Source organism: Corythoichthys intestinalis, chromosome 2 (assembly GCF_030265065.1).
Source record: "Corythoichthys intestinalis isolate RoL2023-P3 chromosome 2, ASM3026506v1, whole genome shotgun sequence".
In the NCBI taxonomy this organism is placed as follows: Eukaryota; Metazoa; Chordata; class Actinopteri; order Syngnathiformes; family Syngnathidae; genus Corythoichthys; species Corythoichthys intestinalis.
The window spans coordinates 56,396,407-56,412,606 of NC_080396.1; the positions used below are offsets into that span (position 1 = coordinate 56,396,407).

Here is a 16,200-nt window from a genome sequence, read left to right on the forward strand (position 1 = left end):
GATTTACACCAGCGCCGCAATTTCATTGTTTTCCCGCAAAACGGCAGCACGGCAAGTTTTCTGTGAGAGAAATCAACATGGGTCCCAAGAAGGTTAATGCAGGTGGTAAAAAAAAAAAGGTGACGCTTACCATTGAAATTACTGTAAGATGGAATTGATAGAAAAAGCGTGGTGTGCGAGTCAGTAAATTGGCTCAACAATACGGCTGGAATATGTCTACAATCTCAATGGTCCTCATCCTCTACCTCCACCCGTCTCCTCTGACCTTCATTCGCCAGTCTTTATAAGCAGGGGTGCACATATTTTTTTTGCCCAGGTTCTCAGAGGAGGACCTGGAGATGTGACTTGGTCCTCATTGAGCTTGAGAGCCGACCCGCCTGATGTGATAAAATTATGACAAGCTTTAGTTAGAGCCAAATACCTTTAATTAATTATATTAACAATTAATGCCTGATTAACATCAACTGGCACAACAAAATTGCCATTACTTTGAAGTGAAATGTAAAGAAATAAACATAAAAGCACTCTTTCAAAATAAAGGGCATTATGCGGCTCCCACGTTAAAGCCTTTGTAAAAGTAGGATGTCCTCCTCATAAGAGCTCATTGAACATGCATGTTTAGCTTTGTGAAATGCGAGCAAAAACACGTTTGTCAGTGCATGGCGCTGCTCTTCATTAACTTTATTCCGCCACTTGGCCATAGGGCGAGTGGGGTGCTGCCTGACATCGATAGTTTGCTTAATTGCCACATGCTTTGTTTTTTTCGTGCTTTTCAAAGTTTGGATGGCTGAAATTCTTTGACCCTAAGTAAAATGCGCTGCTCTTAACAGCGAGATTTGGGATTCTCACGGCAAATTTTGTACCACATATCCGTGCGAGCATCATTTGCTTCTAGCCATGGTACCTCCTGCAGCCACTTTTCAGCAAAAGTCCTTTTTTCGGTAGCTCCGGTGACGTCTCTGTCGTCTGTCTGTCCTTTGACGGGGGTGAGGGAACACGGAAATAATTACTCAGTGGGACCTGCCTCCGACATTTTGAGAAGTGATTATCTCGTGTCCGCCGCAAATACAGTGGTCAGCCATCGGTACGCAAAAGCGTATGGAAGCCGTTGAGGGCCAGCGCGTTTGTATACGTCCAGTACGCATGCGGACTTATGAGCACCCCTGTTTATAAGATAAGTTGACAATTGTTATTAGCCAACTTTGTCAGGATTTTAATCATTTATTTCCAGAACTTGTGCAACACAACACGGCCGCCATAGCCAACTTGCCTGGCACGGCCAGACCTTTCTCCCTGTATTTTTCAAACACTGAGAGAAAAGTCTGGGAAGCAGCCCATTAACGGCCTCTCGAGCAGGTACAAAATCAATCGACAAATCAGATTCGTTTATTTGCTTTACGTGTTCTTAACGAGCAACGTCACTCTTGCGCGTCGGAAGTCGTCTCCACAACAACACAGATGGTGAACAGGAGAGCCGAAAATATGTTCCAATCCAAGGTAAAATCAGTTTTAAATTACCAAAAACACATCGACACGAGTCACTGACAACAGTCTGTCTCGCGCTAGCCATGTTGAATAAACTCCGCTCGCCTCGTATATTTACTTCCGCCTGCAAGTCCCTCATCCTGCCCTCGTTGTTTTACTAATGTCACGTCTGCCCGTCGCTGATTGGTCCACTCCGCTGTCTGTTTGCTGTGGCTTGCTCCGCCCTGGAAATTGTATCCGCTGAATGGTGGCCAGACACAATAGCTGGAACAGCGGTGAGTCTGGTGTACCAGGCAAATAGCCGACACCAACGACAACAGAACATGAAAAGAGAAAGTGAAAACTTCCCACCTATCTGCACCTTCTCACTCTCTGGTCAGTCACACGGTAACTTTAGGAACAGCATGCAAAACGCAACCACCACATTAGAACCCGATTTGTCACATTTTTATGTATTAGTTTGTCTATGTGTAATTACTATTTGTAATCTTACCTGCAGTATTTATGAAGGATTTAGCGTAGGTTTTTGGGCTGTGGAATGAAAGAATTAAATTAAAATGTATTTTTATGGGAAAATCCCGCTCGGCATAAGACTATTTCGACTTACAGAGAAGGTCTTGGAACAAATTAAATTTGTATGTAGAGGCGCCACTGTACTACATTTACACCATCTGAATGAGTGCATTTCCGTCACCACGTTCATACGTATATTGTGTGAATATTTATGGCGTGGATACTTCACAAGTTAAAAGCAGGTGAGAACAAGGTTTACCAGTGTGATCATAACAAGTGTCAACAAGTTGAAAACATGAAAAGCTGATGCAAAGATGTTAAACCTAGTTCTAACTTGTAAAAGCAAGCAAGCTTAACCCCTGTTAGATCATGCTTAACCATTGTCTACATTTTGTAACAAATATGTTTACACAAATTGATGAAAACTGTATTAGGTGAACCAAATTTCAATATGTTAAAATGAGTGGAAAAGCATTTAGGAGTGGGAACCTCTTGGTACCTCATGATATGATACGATTTGTGATCAAAGCTCACGATAACGATGATTACACTATATGGCGATACAACGATTATCGATACATTGGTTAGGAAATCATTCTACGAAACAACTAATTAACAGGAAAACAAGCTATCTTAATCCTTCTGCTGTAAGTTTATCACTAGTAGATGTCTAATCCATTTGAACTGGGAGGGTGGCAGCGAATGAACCCCTCCCACTTCAATCAGGCCCCTTCCACTTCTATAGCCGTCAGTGGACGTCAATGCCAGGTAACGTGGTCATTTTGAGCCATTTGAGGTTATTATACCTGTTGATTTTCAGTCACTTCCTGATGATTTTGGGGCATTTTATGTTTTTTTTTCGACACTGCTTATTCATACCAGGATCACTTCCTGTTCTGTAACCCAAACTCAACAGGAAGTGACCTGTAAATGCCCTAAAATAAACAAAAAGAAACCTGTAGATGCCCTGAAAAACATTGAAACCTTTTTAAAACTCGATTCTTGGCATGACTGTTGGACGATAATACTTATTAGTCTTGGTCATATTTTAGTCATCTCAAAATGTGTTTGTCTTCGTCTAGTTTTTGTTGACGAAAACTCAAGACTAATACCGTCGAGTTTTATTCAACCTTTACAGAAATGTTTTCGTCTGTAAAATTTAAACAAATTACTTCAAAAATAAATGAATAAATAAAGATTTCCAACTATTTCAAATGAATATTGACAGACAAGCACATATTGTAGCGTATATCTACAGAGACAAAGCCAACTTGATGATATTACACACTCAGCGGGAAAACGGTAAATTATTTTCAATTAATTATATCGCCTGGACACCACGAACTGTTTGTTAAAAAAGTTGTCCGAGATTAATTTAGCGCTTATCGTTAGCATTGGCCTAATGCTAAAGCGAATGCGAATGCTATGCTAACACTACGAATTCCTGTGTGTGATGATCAGTCAGCACAGACCTTCAAAGGCTAAAGCAACATTGCATATTCTCTCTGGACAAGAAAACAAATCTTACCGTGTGTACAACCCTGCATGGAGACTGGAGACGACACTCTGGTAAGTCGGGAAGGAGCACAGCACGTTACGGGTGACACAACCAGACACTGCTACGATGCAGATGATTTCATACATTGTGAACATTAGAAGGAAACTATGGCGCATTTTACAACTGGTGTTTATCTCCATATGTTTTAGTCTCTCAAAACACATTTTAGCTCGTTATCGCCTCATCATTGTCATGAAAAAGGTGTTCGTTGACGAAATATTTTCGTTGTCGCCATCGTTGACGAAAACAACACTGCTTAGCATGAGCATATCGCTAACCTTTTGGGATACAAAGTATCATGATATATCACCATTTAGATATTTTGTCACACCCCTAATTTTTAACCTGGTGGAAATCATTTATTCATTTAGCGTGCTACTTATCCTCATAAGGTTCACATTGGTGCAGCTAACTTTGAGCAGAACTGGTTGTCAGATATGCAAACAAACTTTCACCCTCACAATGACACCTAAATAAATAAATATGGTTTGTCCAATCAACCTACCATGCATGTTTTCAGGATGTGGGAGGCGACTGGAGTGCCTGAAGAAAACACATGCAGGCATGGAGAGCACATGTAAACTTCAGACAGAAACACCGGATGGAATCCTTGATTTCAGAACTGAGAGGTAGATGTGCTAACAACTCATCCACCATGCCGCCCTTGTGGCAATATATTTTGGGGGGCAAAAGGAGGGAACATTTTTAAAATCCACACATCCAATTTGAATATTATATATGCTTTCTCTCTTTTTAATACCTGGTTCAAACATGTTTAGGTTTTAAATATGATTACACTCTCGTGTGAACATAATTACCTAATGAAATAGGTGTTGAAACCAAATAAGACATGACAGACAGACAATAAAATGCTTGAAGCTGTTAAAATCAACTCCTGTGAATCTGTTAAAACTTGGTGTGAACATGTGGGCGTGTATGTGCTAGGCGTCTTGTGCTCTTTCTCTCACGGTCTCTCTCTCTCTTCTTTTTCTCTCTTTCTCACACACACACACGCGCACACACGTAACCCAAAACACTCCAGGATAGTAAATCCACAGAAATGGATAAATACAACAAGCCAAAAAAATTAAAGGTTAATGATTATTAATTTATCAGTCTGAAAATTAAATATCATGTCTTTGTATTCATTGCATTCTGTTTTTAAGTTTAACACAACATCCTAACTTCATTGGAATTGGGGTTGTACTTAATACCAAGTTCCCCTATAAAACAATTTCTAAAATTGCTTTTTCCTGTGTGAAAAAATGCTAACCAAAACAGCGGCAACCCGTGAGTGAGGTAAAACGTCGGTCCGTTTAATTCACGTGTGAAGTTGTGTTTCTGAGTGTCCATCTGTCCTTCGGATGAACAAACTAATCGAAAGTGGTTGACAGTGCCTCCGCCGTTCGGAGCCAAGTCGTGCGCTCTATTTGGAGACTTGCATCATCTTGACACAAGAGAATTGAATATTATTTCATTTTCACCGTGCACAAAACACATGTCCCTGGACTAATTTGACAATGATTTCATCCAATCCTACTGACTGCCCAGCACCCACTGAAAAACCCTGAAACCTATCCAGCCCTCTCTTCCTTCTTTAATGGACTGTACATGCTCTACCCTTCTTCCTGGCCCTCTTCATCCTCATTCTTTCCTCAATCCCATTGCTATGTGGAGGTAGCGGGGGAGGAGGTCATTTGCTGGCCGCTGTCCTACTTTCTGGACAGTACTGCAGCACGGACCCATATATACACACTTGTGAAAGGGTGAGGTATGAAGAAGAGAAGAAAAGTCCACAGGATATCAGCTTGAGGTCATCGGACTGGCATTCCTAGCAGAGAAGACCACACGTGTCCAAATACTTTTGCCAAAGTGTTTGCAAATGATGTTTCGCAACAGATGTGCTGCATTTTATTGCATTGTCTTTTTAGTGAAGCAAGGATGATCATACCTTTGTGCCAAAGAGCCTACTTTCTACAGCGGTGGTGTTCACGAACTAATCAAATCTTTTGAACAGCTCACTATTATGAACTGAGTCATGTTTGTTCAGGAATCATTCCTTTTTCCCCCTCTCTTTTTCTCTCTGAGTGTTTCACTCAAGCGCTTCTCGTCAGCCACTTTCGGACGCAAACTGTGTTTCAATAACTAAATGACATCACATTAGTTATAGGAACTAAACCTCCGAGGGTTGTGTTCTCACATGAGTCAGGGACCCTAATATGAACAGATATGGCGTTACTTTAGCGCAGTACTTCTCAAATAGTGGGGCGCGCCCCCCTGGGGGGGCACAGAGCGATGCCAGTGGGGGCGCATGTGACCTCGGGGAACATGCTTTTTTTTGGGGGGGGGGGCCGTACTGGAATAAAGTGTACTTGCACATCCACTCAGTGGGTGGCAGTGGCGCTCTCTGGACTCACTCACGCAGCGACCCACTGTCTTCTCCGGTTCTCACGTCTCCGCCCGAGAAGTGCCATTTTCAGCTTGGGATCGTCACGACGACCGCCCTCACCTACGGTTCTCCCTCGGCCGCAGAGAATGCGCTTTTTTTGTGCAGTTTGCCTTTTAGCTTTGACTTTTAATACAGTGGGTGATGAGGAAAGACCACTGTTTACTGTGTCTAAAAATAATTTTGGCGGACAGCCGGAAGCCAAATCAATTAAGACGCCACTTAAAGACATTAGACCCCAATCTCATTGATTAGCCGTTTGATTGTTTTTCAGCGAAAACGTGCCAAATATTGCCAACAATCGTCCTGCTTTGTCAGTGTTATATCAGTAAACCAGTGAGCATTGTTAGCATGCTCATTGCAAAATAACTCCACACCATTGCAAAGGAGGTGTGAGCAGCAAAAATAAAAACTGTCCTTCTGTCCAAGGACACTCTTTTTTTCTTTTATTCAGTTTAGTTTTTTCGGTCAAATTTTTTGGCATATTGTCCTCATGAGTGATTGTTTCTAATCAATTTGAATTTGTTATTATTTACTGATTTTATTACATTTTATTTTTCTGTATCAAATAGTCAAAAATGTACCTTGAGTGTATTTTTACAGTTTGGATGTGACTTTTTTTTAAATTCAGGCAAATTGATGCGCGCCAAGTCTTCTCTGTTACAAACAAAACAATGTTAATAAAGTTATACTTTATTATAAGTTGATCTATGTTACTTTTTTTCTTTATTAGGAAAAAAAGACACAATGTTAGGCAGATGCATATTTATAAAAGTAATTTTATAGACAAATGATACTCTTTACAGTGGCGGCAGAGAGTTTGGGGGGGGCGCGAAACATTTACGTCTTCCTTGGGGGGGCGTAACAGAAAATAATTGAGAAGCACTGCTTTAGCGCCACATCTACCCAATTGGAAAACAAAATTCATGCAAAGTACGCTAAGAAGAGGATGGAAGAGAAATCCAGAAGCAGACAGCATTTCTTCGTTTTATAAGTGCAACACAGACTATGATGTTTTCAGATGACATTGTGATCTGTTTCTACGACTTATTGCACGTTCCTCATCATCTGTCAGGATGTCTGGAGAAACATTTCTGTAGTTGTGCAAAAAGCTGCGTTGGAGCGATGAAGACAAAGAAGACAAACACGAAATATAGTACTAAGTGCTGTTGGTGTTACTGTTCTTTCAGGCATTGACAAATAAAGCTGTTTTTTCAATTTATTTTCTGCATCTTTGTTCATAGGATGTTATCGTTTGTATTCTCTTCATTGAGTTGCTTTTAAACACTTTGTGCTATAAAATAAACCCCATTTACAACAAAATATTAGATTATATTACAAATTAGTACTTTTAAGACTTTTCTATTGTGGTATTCTTAAGGAGACATGAGACCTGCTAGGATTGGATGAAGGTAAATATACCCCAGGATGCAATGCAAGACAATTAATTTTAAAAAGAAATTGCACAGTGAATAAGTGACGAATGTCCTGTGGCGTCTGGTGTCGGGTATTCACTGATGCAAACATCTATCCCGCTGTGTTGTGTTTTCTCAAACGGAAAGGCTGCAAAAATTGCATTTGTACATATGAGAAAAAACAACATGAAAAAGCTTAGCCTATGCGAGTTGTCGGCAATCCAAATTGTTGAAAGAGCCGTATTGGAGCAAAAAAAAAAAACAAAAGTGTCTGGAGCCGCAACAAATTGAAAGCCTTATATAAGCCCTATGATGAAGGCAACACCTACTGTATGTACCTATATTAGCTATATTGCCTACTATCAAAATGTCAAAAGTTGGCTACAAATACATAATGAGCCTTCATGATTACCGTATTTTCCACACAATAAGGGGCACCTGAACGCCTTTAATTTTCTCAAAAGCCAACAGTGCGCCTTATAATCCGACGTGCTTTATATATGGATCAAAATTTGTTAATCATGGCATGACATTCCATTTATCTCAGCTCCGACTTGTGGATGCGTAACGCAATGTCAACCACCACTACTACTACTACTGCGCCTTGTAATGCAGTGCGCCCTATACATGAAAGCGGATTTAAAATAGGCCATTCATTGAAGGTGCGCCTTTTACGCTGATGCACCTTATATTGCGGAAAATACTGTAAATGTTTATTTTCCCTGCTGTGCATCCTATAGAGAATGATGCACCAAATCACTACTCTGTTGTATGATGTCGCCTCAAGTTTAACTTCATCACAATATTAATGAATTAGACAAATGTTTGTGTCATGTTTGTCCTCCTACAGAAACCATATTAAAACTAAGAATATATTTCCCTCCCCCATCTTTTTCCATTCTCAAACATATTTGAAAATGCTCCAGGGAGCCACTAGGGAAGCTAGCTGGCTACCATTAGCAATACAATCACAAAAAGATCAAAGTAGAGTTATATAATCTAACGATAATAAAAATAACTATAATTACTTAAACCGGGAGTAACTTTGCATTTTTATTAGCTTCTGCACTTCCCCGCTGCAATAAGCAACGTTCACTGCACAACAACCTGGAAAACCTTTTTGTTCGCTACGAGCCTTCGAACAACCTTTGAATATCTTCTGTAGAGTACACAGTAATTGATTGTGATTGTGAATTAATGCACTTTGTGAAGCCTACTTCACCACTTGGAGCAATGTTCCAACGAGCTTCCTGGAAACACTGGCACCAAACATGCACAAACTATGTTTTGAAGAGATTAACAAAAACAATGGAGAAACTCATTACTGAGTCCTTCTGAGATTTTTTTTTTGTTCTGGTTTGGAGAGGGTTTTTTTGTTGTTGTTGTTTTTTGAGTGATTTTCTTAAACCTCTGATCATCTGATGAACAGTCCACTTAATTTTATTTTTTGTTTTCAATGAATTACTTTTTCAAAGTGCTTTTTGTGTGACACTCCCTTCTTGCTTTTGCATATTGTAGCTCTAGTTAAAATCTTATTAAGATCCAAATGTGTAATTTCTAGCTATTTTTTGATGAATCTTAAGATTTTGATCATGTCTGTTTGTACAAACAGTATATGTATGAATGTACCAGCTCGGTACGGGGGTCGCGGTTGGGTACAACAGGGGAAAGAAGGGGCTTTTCACAGCATCTGAAAGTTTGTTCTATTGGGTAAAACTAAAAAGCAGCTCTTATTAAAGTGTAAAATAAATGAAAGGAAAAACAAACTTCTGAATTTGTGTTTTTATTGTTCTAACATTCTTTAATTAAGTTTATGTGCAAAAATAGACAACACACTCTTTTTCTATGGAAACCTTGGTGACTTTTTTTCAATTAAAAGAAGATACTGACATTTTCATTGTTGGATTACGAGTGAACAAACACTCCTACATAAGATATTTTATTTATTTTAGTTTTTTTAAGTGCAAATCGTTCCAAAACTGAAAAAGCACCTCTTGGAATTGTGCAAAAATAAATACTCACATTGTTAAAAATGACTTCAGCCTAGGGCTAAACCAAAATAAGCATTTCACGATTTAAAAATTTAAATAAATACACTTCAAAAAGTGTTAGTAAAACTCAGTGTTGTCACAGAAATTATTTGAGAAAGTAATTTAATCACTGATTACTGATTATGCCTAAAAGTAACTATGTTACTTTAAAAGTAATCTACCAATTACTTTTTACCAATTTTTCTCTTTGCTGCCTCGAAATAAGAATAACAAAGGAGAAATGTCATCGCATGTAATTCAATTTTTCACATAAGCTTAATCTTTGAGTTAGCCGAGTTTTAACTAGTCGATGGAGTTGATTTCAACCACCATTGACTCACGCTAGCTTAGCCACTCCGGAGCCCTGAAACTAACAAATAACTGACAAACTGCACGAAATTTGTTGAAATCAACTCCAACGACTAATTAAACCCCCGCTAACTCGAATATTAAGACTAAAGTAAAAAATTCTGAAGTTCCCCTTTAATATAAAGACCTAGACATTAAAATGTTGTCTATAAAAGTTGTAAAGCAAACAACAAAAATGAATGAAATGAACAAGAATCCTACAAAGTATTTCATAATGGGTAAGAATTATTTTTTGAACTGATCATGTGACTAGCACATTAGAGATGGCTCTTTGCTTTGCTTAGCCAAAACTACACTAAGGACGAAAGATGGACATTTAGAATTTCTTTAAACCTAAGCTTTTAAAAGCTACCAACAACAACTGAGCTTGAACTGAGGATCGAACACGAACAGTGTCAAGATGTATATATATATATATATACAGTATATACATATATATATATACAGTATATATATATATATATACAGTATATACAGTATATACAGTATATATATATATATATATATATATATATATATATATATATATATATATATATATATATATATATATATATATATACACTACAGTACAGGCCAAAAGTTTGGACACATCAAGAGGGTGGATACTTTGAAGAATGTAGAATATTAAAACCTGTTTTCAGTTATTTCACTTTTTTTGGTAAGTACATAATTTCACATGTTCATTCATAGTTTTTGTATTTCCAGTGAGAATTTACAATGGAAATACTAGAGAAAATATATAAAACGAACAAATGATGAGTTGTGTCCAAACATTTCACTGTAGTTTAATGGTCATCAACATGTTTTGGCCCCCCCACCCTCCCACAAAAGTCAAACTCCGCCTATGGTTACAAACTGTAACTATATAATGTGTAAATGCTTGTTATAAACTGGAGAAGTGCTGGCTCTCTCGTCACCTGTAGGCTTTGTTTCGAGTTCTGTCATGTTGTGCTGTAATTCCAAGTGGTTCCTTTGAATTGGATGTGGAGATTTTAGCTGTCCACAGTCTTTTTGAGCCAGCGCAAAGTTTGCAACGCATGGAAATATTTTTGTCATCTTTACTGGACGAAAATGTGAAGTAATGGCTGTATTTCCAGTGAGCAAATGCAGCCATTTATGGTATCTGTCTTGCCTCTTGTTAGCGTCCTGACGAGGTAGCCAGGCTATGTTGTTTGCCTCCGCAGACACCAGACAGCGCTCGCACAGGATTGTAAAACCCTTTTTTTTTTTTTTTTTTTTTTTTTTTTTTTTTTTTTTTTAAACTACCGATGAGAAAATGTGTCGAGTGATGTCAGGAGCAACATTTTCTATCCGAAATGCTCTTCGTACATGACTACAGTATTCTTCATTCTACATACATTATGAGGCAACAAAACAGTAACTCACAGGCACTAAGAAAACTAACTTTAATCAGATTACTTGTTAGATTGCTCGTGACTGAACGAAAAGCAATCAGATTACAGTAACACTGGTAATACTGCATTTGATAGTTCCTATTTTGGCCATTCGCCAAAACTTTCCTAGTAGTGAGTTTGTCTTCTTTTTCGCACAATGTTGGTTGTTGGTTAAGACGCATTACTTCTACCACCCTATGGAGAGGGGGAGGAATGAACTCTGACATTTTTTTTTTTTAACTCAAAACGTATTCATTGTCGGACTGCGTGCACTAAACTGTGATGCCTGTACCATGAGGATACAGGACGAATACACATACCGTTACTCTTAATACTGTACATACACTTACATACCAATTCTATGTTTACATAATCTTGACGCCTTTAACTCCACCCATCAATATCTTTTCATTGTCAGTTTAATGGGAAAAATTACAAGTGTTTGAAATGAATTAAATATCTCAAGACACCACTGTATCCAGTCAGCATGAGATGCTACTACTTGTCTGCAATATCCCAGGATTAGCCCGATCCACAATCCTGCGCTCCAGTGATCGCCTCTGCTCCAATTCCACGTTAGAATCACTGGCCTGGTAATGTAAGTCATCATCCGGATTAGTCCACATTACACATCTGCACATCAGAAGGGCTGGCCATCATACAGACATCAATTCCGAACAGAACAATTGCGGATCCACATGGAAAATGTATCGTGGGAAGGGACGCAATAATGCCAATGATGTAGAACCATGTCATCTTGGAGCTGGAGAAATTTTGTTCTCAAGACTCCCAGGTTCTTCCATCTTTTCATGTTAATGTTCATGTCCCCAACCTCACCAGGCCATAATTTTGTTTACACAATGAAAACCTGCTGTATCGCACTTCATAGTTCAACTCGCCACTATATAGCAGATTTTTTAGGAGTTTTATGTTATTATGATTACAGGCTAAATGCCTGTCAAGTCACAACTCATGTTGTTGTTTATGTTGATGAGTACATTGTCATTTTAAGCCATTCCTCCTTTATTTGTCGGTGGATTGCAATGAAATTTGGTAAATATATTCTAGGTATTTATATGCATGAAGCCCTATTTTTCATTGTGGTGTCCGTGTTGTTTTAGGGCTCCGACTCATGCCAATTTAATTTGATAACAGAATGAGACACAAAACCATTAAATAAAACACAGTGAACCTGGAAAACACTGCGAAGTTGCCATTTTGGGACCGTATAGTGAAAGAAAAGAACGCAATGAGCAGTGCAGCCGACTTATCAGCCCCGGCGCTGATTACAGTGCACGGCCGCCTTATGAGTACTGATTTCCAGAGAGTCATTGCAATGGACAGCTGCGTCGGTGATACGTATGCAGGTGAAACTGATGGATTATGTCTGATGAGAAATGACAAAAATATTTACATACAGGAAGCGCTTCAACATTTATTATATTTTTAAAGCTTTAGTTTAGTCGGAAATATTTTATTTCTGTGTGAAAGTGTAAAACTAGACAGGACAGAGAGAAATGGTTCACTTGTCTTCATCATAGTTTAGAAGTTGCATAGCACAGAGAGAAGCGGTTCACTCGTCTTCCTCATAATTTGGAAGTTGCGGCTTCAAAATTATGATTATTACAGGCTGAAGGCCGATGAAGTCACCACTCGAGTCGTTGTTGTTCTTATGGACACAAACCTTGAAATTTTACTCCATCATTTTTCAATCAATCGTCTTTGTAACTTGGTAACTATATAGCATGGGCCAGTATCTATCAAATCTTGGAGCCCCAATTTTTTTTTTTTTTTTTTTTTGTATCAGGGCTGATTAAGTCATTGTGGGCTACTTGTCTGTAGGTTAAAAGTTAGCCGGTAGAGGACAGCCTATATTAGCATACTAGTGCTTGTATTTTAGCATGTGTAAATTTGGTACACATCAATGTTTATGTCAAAGATCTTGGTGTTTAAAATATTCCGTTTAATGAAATTTTGTTTTTTTGTGTATATTTAACAACAGACTGATTATGTCACATTAACGTTGCAAAAATTGATTTTAAATTGCCTACAATTCCTGTGATGTGCAACAAATTTGTTAAAACAGTGGCAGGTGTAGAAATCTTTTTTTTTTCCTGGGCACTTTTCGTTTTGCCTAACTAGTGGGTGGCGAGCTGTCAATCATCCTTTAAGCGCTTCTCCACTCAGCCCTTTATCTCTTGTCACTAATAACATTCAAAAATGCACTCAAGTATACAGTAAGTGTATAGAGGACATGCATGGCTGTGGGGGATGTGTGTGTGTGTACGTATATGCCATATTTCGAAATCTTCATGGGTCAAGTGACATTTTATGTCATATTACAAGCTAAAAAAAAAAGCGCTCACAAAAAAATAGTTAAACAGTGACCAGTTTGTAGCTTTGAAAGTGGCTTTCGGTAGATGAAGCCAAAGAAAAAGCGAAACAATCCTTCCATTGACTCTCATTGAACTAAGTTCACACTTGGGGCAATGTTAACTTACTGTAACGAAATGACAGAACAAATCCAAGCAACCAATTTGTGTGGAAAAGATGTTGAGATGTCGCTTTTTGGTGCTAATGTGAGGCACTGATAATGTGAACAGTCATGAATATTGAATGTCTGGATAGTTGTTGACAAATATTGACAAATGAGCTCATTAAAAATTTACAAACATTTTTACGCTCCTCCCACAACTCGGTAAGTTATTTAGTTAGTTTGGAATTTGGGAGAAAAAAAATACACCAAAGCCTTTCCTATTTGTAATTTTAACACATCTTTGACTCAGTGATGCATACAGTAGCAACTAACTTACTGTATTTGCATTGGACAATAATTATGTGATTTTGCAAAGGATCAACTGTTGTGCATAATTCTAACAAGTATTTTGGACCAAACACAGTGTTTTTTCAATTGAGTTGTTGGAAAAATGTTTTGATACAATCATTCTTAGCTGTTCTTTCTTTTTTGTTTACAAAAATAGGCATATGAACAGTCGTGTTTTTAGATCTACCTTCAACATTTCATGATGACATCAAACTCAAAAAATTTCAAGCAGTGGTTTTACACAAAGTCCTGCCTCAAAAAATACTTTTCTGTACAACTACTATATAAAAACCAAGGGAACAGAAGACAGTAAGTCTGAGCTTGTAGTCAAAAAAGGGCAGAGGTTTTGTCCATAATGGTATTTCATAATGGCATTCATTCATTCATACATCTTCCGTACAGTGGTCTTGCAAGACATTGAAAATAAAAATGAATAAAACATTTTTTAAAAATAATGACTCCATTAAAATGTGTTGCACATATAGGTTTAAATACAAATCATATCTCAATAAATATCTGAAACCCAAACAGTTCAACAGTTAAATACAACTGAACTGCCACTGCACATTTATGCGCAGTTGGAAAATGTCATGTACCAATGTACCAGGATTAGGGATGGGAATCGAAATCCGATTCCAATTCAGAACCGGTTCCTTGTGTTTCGAGGCCTCGACATCACAATGAAAAAGCCTGAACGATCCCTTTAACGATTCCTAAAGACGCATATTGTGTTGTGACGTGTTTTGTTGTCCAGACGCATCAAACTAGCATGGCGCCAAGAACCACCCGCTCCAAAGTTTGGCTACACTTCACCAGGAATGAGGGTGAAAATGAAAGGTTACGATGGTTTAGCACGAGCATTGCAGCCATAAACATAACAATGACAGCACGCAGGTTCAAACGCTCGAAAGTGTGTCTTTACTTCACAAGGAAAAATTACAACAAAACGATTTGCAGTCTTGCAAGGTGGAGATAATTGCATCGGGAGGGAAGGTGGAGATAACTGCATCGGGAGGGAATAAGACTGTACTGTCCTCACAGAGACGCTAAGGCTTAGTCCTGGCTATATAGCTAGCTAAACTCCCAAATGAGGATACAGAAGACGTTGGTATAATTTGCTGACTTTATTCAACCATCACTTGAAGAGTGAAACTAAAAATAGAAATGAAACTAATCAATTTTGTCCCCAATAACAAACAGGTTTGCATCAACGTAAATCAGCGATGATTAGCTGCTAATACAGCTAAACGGTTAGCATGCGTTCGCTAGCATTAGCACATCGTTCAAACTACTACACAACTGGATCTAAGTGTCTGATCGCGAGTGAAAGCACGCAACAACAACACAAAAGACGATACATACAAGCGTTGCCTCTGTAGATATTTTACAAACATTAAAAAAGAACGTAGGCTCGTAGCAGTGTTTCCCCTCTCTCACTAACTCGCTCACTCGCTTGGATGCGGCATTTCTTCTTGGCATATAAGCGCGCTCTTCTTCACATGAACGCGTTCTTCTTCGCGTGAGGAAGCGCAAGGGCGCCCCCACTTGAGCATGAAAGCGCCATAAAAACTAATGCATTTCAATATACTGGTAAATAATACACTTTAACAGGGCTCCCCAAACTACGGCCCGCGGGCCGGATACGGATACATTTGGTCCGGCCCCTGAACAATACTAGAGAGCATTTTTAATTTTTTTTTTTCTGCATAGTGTTATTTATTTTCTGGCCTTTTTCTGTGAAGAACTCAGAGAGGGTTATTGGGTTATTATCTATTTGATTAACAGTGTTATTGTTATTTATTATTATAATATAATATTATTATTTTTATTTTATTTACTTTTGTTCTGTAAAGAATCCAGAAAGGGTTATTTGATTGCGGCTTTCTGAAAAGCAATAATTTTTTACATTTCGGCACTCCTGCAATCGTCACACTTTTTCTGTGTTCTGTTCAAACTGACCCCGGCCCCTCATCAGTTAAAAGTTATGTGGCCCTCACAGGAAAAAGTTTGGGGACCCCTGCTTTAACACATATTGCCAACGGCAGAACAACAACCTATATGCCAATATTCATTCATTCATTCATTCATTTTCATATTTTTTTTATTTCTATTAGAAAAAAGTTTCAGTAAAATGTTACACATTCTTGTGCATTTGCCACTTAT

At 38.3% G+C, this 16,200-nt stretch overlaps 1 protein-coding gene across 1 annotated transcript in view; it reads right to left on the bottom strand.

The window, feature by feature from the left end:
* The window catches only part of LOC130904922 (nucleolar protein 4-like), an 89,827-nt gene that overhangs the window by 44,409 nt on the left and 29,218 nt on the right, over positions 1–16,200 (bottom strand). The window lies entirely within an intron of this gene.